The following is a 4426-nucleotide window of genomic DNA, read 5'->3' on the forward strand; positions in this document are numbered from 1 at the left end:
TGTGGATGTAGCTCAGTTGGTAGAGTGCTTGCCTGGCATGCACAAAGCCCTGGGTTGAAACCCCAGCACCACAAAACCAAGCAAACAAACAAAAAGAATCAACTATACAGTGTCACAAAAGACCTATTTAAAATACAAAGACAAATAAATAGATTGAAATGAAAACAAGGGACAAAAGTAGGCCAGGCAGAGAGTAATTATAAAAAACTGGAACTGTTATTTAATATCAGACAATAAACTCTAAAACAAAAAATATTAATAGAATCAGAAAACTGCAAAATGATAAAAATCAATGCAGTAACCAGTTATAATCATTAGTAATGTACATGTTCCTCATAGCAAAGTTTCAAAGTAGGGCTGTGTGTTTAGCTCAGTGGTAGAGCACTTGTCTAGCATATGTAAGGTCCTGGGTTCAATCCCCAGCACAGGGAAAAACAAAACAAAACTTTTTTTCAAACTATATGAATCAAAATTTGAGAGATTAGAGATAATCAGAAAAATCTAAAATGATAAAGAATACTCTTTGAAATAATGGTAAAAAACTTAGACATAATCAACAATGTAAATTATCTCAATATTATCAACATGACCTAACTAGCATTTATAGAACACTACACCAATAACTGCAGAATGTACATACTGAGGTTTTTTTAGTGGATTTTTTATAACAATTTTATTTAGTGTTGAATGTGGTGCTAAGGATTGAACCCAGTGCCTCACATGCTAGGAAAGAGCTCTACCACTAAGCCACAATCCCAGCCCAGAATATACTCTTTATTTTTAAGTGCTTTTAGGACATGTGCTGTGTCATAAAATTACTCTCAACAGATTTTGAAAACTGAAAACAAGTATATGTTCTCTCAATAATGCAATTAAATTAATAATCAATAATAATAAAATATCTAGAGAATTCCAGATATCTAGAAATCAAGCAACTCATTTCTAAACAACCTGTAGTTTAAAGAAGAAAATAAATGAGATGATTCTCTGAACTAAATGATCATGAAAACATATCAAAGGTTATAGGAGTCAGCTAGGCAAGGCTTAGAAAGAGATGGATAGCTATACATTATTGAACCAGAAAAGAAGGTCTATATTTATATCTTAAGCTTTTACATCAAGAAATGAGGATAGAAAGAGCAAGTTAAGCACAAAGTTGAAGGGGACAAAAAGAAAAATTTCTGAAACAATCAATTTGAGGGCTCACTTCAGCCACACACATACTAAAATTGGAATAATCCAGAGAAGATAAGCATGACCCCTGTGCAAGGATGACAAGCATATTGTGAAGTGTTCCATATTTTAAGAAAAGAAAATCAATTTGAAACTGTTGGGTGTGGTACTGTTTGCCTGAAATCCCAGCTAATTGGGAGGCTGAGGCAGGTGGGACAAGTTCCAGGTCAGTGCAAACAACTTATCAAGTCCCTGTTTCACAATAAAATAGCTCAGTGGTAGATTGCTTACCTAGCATGTATAAGGTCCTGGGTTCAATCCGTAGTACCACCAAAAGTATCAATTAAATCAAAAGTTGGTTCTTTGCAAAGATACACAAATTCAATAAATCTCTAGCTAAAGCAGATTAAGTGGATACATTCATTGAAATAGACAAGCACCCCTGAGTTCATTCCCTGAACACTTATGAGTTCATGAGTTCATTCCCCCCTCAAAAATTTTAAGTTGATATAAAAAGAAACAGAATGAAAATAATCACATATCTATTAAGAAAATAGAATCTGAAATTTAAAATCTTCCCTCAAGGAAAACCTCACTGGTAAATTCTCTCAAATATTAAGAAAAGAATACCAATTCTAATAAACTTAAAAATTTTTTTTTTTGTAGGTGAACACAATACATTTATTTTTATGTGATGTTGAGGATCAAAACCAGGGCCTCATGTGTGCTAGGTGAGCATTGAGCCATTGAGCCACAACCCAGCCCCTCTAATAAACTTTCAATAAAACACAGAAGGGATAACTCTGAACTCATTTTATGAAGTTACTATTACTCTCATAACAAAACCAGATTAAGACTTAAAGAAAGTACCAATCAAAATCCCTCATGAACACTGATAAAAATTCTTAGCAAAACATTATCAAATCACACTCAATAATATATTAAAAATATATAATATGATGAAATAAAGCTTACTTCAAAAGTGAAAGGCTTATTCAACTTTCAAAAATCAATCAATACAATTCATCATATTAACAATGTAAAGAAGAAATGCTGTAATATTTCCTAAAGGAAGGGTCTGAAATATTTTTCTTAAAGAGTCAAATAAATTATGTTATAGGTTTGTAGAACACACAATCTGTTTTAAGTTTCAGCTCTACTGATAATATGAAAGCATCAAGAGATAATATGTAAATTAAGTGGGTATGACTGTTTTCTAATAAAACTTTATTTATATGAATTCTATTTACAAAGAAAAAACTTGATCACCCAAGGTGTCATTTTGTGACTTTTTAAAAAAAATTTTTAAATATTTTTATTTGTTGATGAACCTTTATTTTATTCATTTATTTATATGTGGTGCTGAGGACTGAACCCAGTGCCTCACACATGCTAGGTAAGTGCTCTACCACTGAGCCACAACCCCAGTTCTAATTTTGTGATCTAAATGAAAACATAATATTCATGTGACAAAATTCAACTCATCCATGATAAAAACTCAACAAAGTAGAAACAGAAGGGAAATTGGTCACCTGATAAAAGTAACATCATACTATGTGATGTGATGAAAAAGTGAACACTTCCCACCCAATGCAAGGAACAGGGAAAGAATGTTCACTTTCACAATGTCTATTCAACATTGTACCAATGGTCCTAGCAATTGCAATAAGACAAAAGAAGAAGAAAAGAGACAAATAAGAAGAGAGAAGGAGGGAAAGAGGGAAGGATGAAAGAAGGGGAGGAAGGGATGGAGGTAGGAAGGATCAAAAGCATTCTGTTTAAAAAGGAAGAGTAAAACTGTCATTACTCATAGATGACATGAGCTGCACATGGAAAATTCTAAGAATCTAGAAAAAAAGCTATAATTCATAAATGAATTAAGCACGATGACAGGAAACAAGGACAACAGACAAGCAGTATTCTCCCTATACTAGCAGGGAACAACTGAAGGTCAAAATTTAAAATACAATTCCATTTAGAAAAGCATATAAAAGCATAACAACATAAATATAAATACTACAGATAAATTTACCAAAACATATGCAAGATATTTGTGTCCTGTTTTATGTTCTTTTATGAGATACTCAGGTATGGCCAAGAGAAAATACTGAAGAGAGGGTCAGAAAAAAAAATAAAACAAGCTTATTATACTCACAGGTTCCCAAAGAGACATAATTGGGCATTATAAATTCCTAATATTGAAATAGAATTCCCTTTGGGCAGGACAGGGGATACAATTTGTAAATGGCGGCTTCAACTGATTAGGTAATGTTTTATTACTGTAACCAGAGTACTGGCACATGAGTATGTATTTTATTATTATTCACAGCTTGCAAAAATCTGGAGAAGTGGAGATAAGCAGTTATTCTTAGCATAAGAGAAAACAGCATCCAGAAGATTTAATGCCAGTGTGGTAGGTATAGTTTTTAAGATCTGGAGGAAAGAAAAAACACTAGGAACGTGAAAAGCATTATAGAGAAGACAAAGACAAGTAAGGGAGGATTTCAGGAGGAGGGAAGAGATCCTCCCTCAGAAAAGTCCCTCCATCAACTGAAGATTATATTCTGCAAGGAAGGCAATGCCAGAAAGTCTTACCAGTGGCCTAGGAGGCCTGCAGAGGAGCTTCTTCCCAGCATCTGAGAAATGCCTCTTCCTGCCCTATCTGCCAAGCCGTATGCTGTCCCATCTATTCCATGCTCACACTCACCTGGACAGAGGTCTGGCAAATGTTTTCTCTCCTCTCTCCAGGGCTCTTCCCCTCACTCCAGCTGAGTAATGAGTATTGGTTTGGAAAGTGGGATTTCTGTTTATAGGAAAGAAAACAAAGAGAACTCACGAGGTTACAAAAGACCCATGAATAGTGAATTCTCCAGGGATGAAGGGTTGAGTAAGGAAAGGGAACTCCAGTCAGAAATGAATCATATTTGGGGGATGAAAATCTCCTGTGTCTAGAGAAAGAGAAGGTAAAATGAGAGCCCCAGCCTCTCTTTTCCAGGGAAAGAGGCCTGGAAATGCAGTGTCATACATAACATGAGTAAATCAAGCTATCTGTTTCAACCCTGCTAAATCCAGATTTACTAAAAGGAAAAAGATAAATTACTGTTTTTAAGCCCAACCCAAAGGTATAACCTTTCTCATGACAAGTGGAAAAAAAATCCTGTGGGACAAATTGTAGTGTAATGGATGCCATACTTACTTACTGATACCAGGTGGCTAAGGTCTCCAGCATCACTTCCCTGTGTAGGATCCTCTG

General features: G+C 34.7%; 1 non-coding gene across 1 annotated transcript; it reads left to right on the forward strand.

Moving 5' to 3' along the window:
- Positions 1-1199: 1199 nt before the first annotated feature.
- LOC124967668 (U6 spliceosomal RNA) lies at positions 1200-1305 on the forward strand. Its single transcript, XR_007105589.1, has one exon. It is a non-coding gene; the product is annotated as a U6 spliceosomal RNA (small nuclear RNA).
- Positions 1306-4426: the final 3121 nt, after the last annotated feature.

The sequence above is a fragment of the Sciurus carolinensis genome, chromosome 16 (assembly GCF_902686445.1).
Source record: "Sciurus carolinensis chromosome 16, mSciCar1.2, whole genome shotgun sequence".
NCBI classification, from domain to species: domain Eukaryota; kingdom Metazoa; phylum Chordata; class Mammalia; order Rodentia; family Sciuridae; genus Sciurus; species Sciurus carolinensis.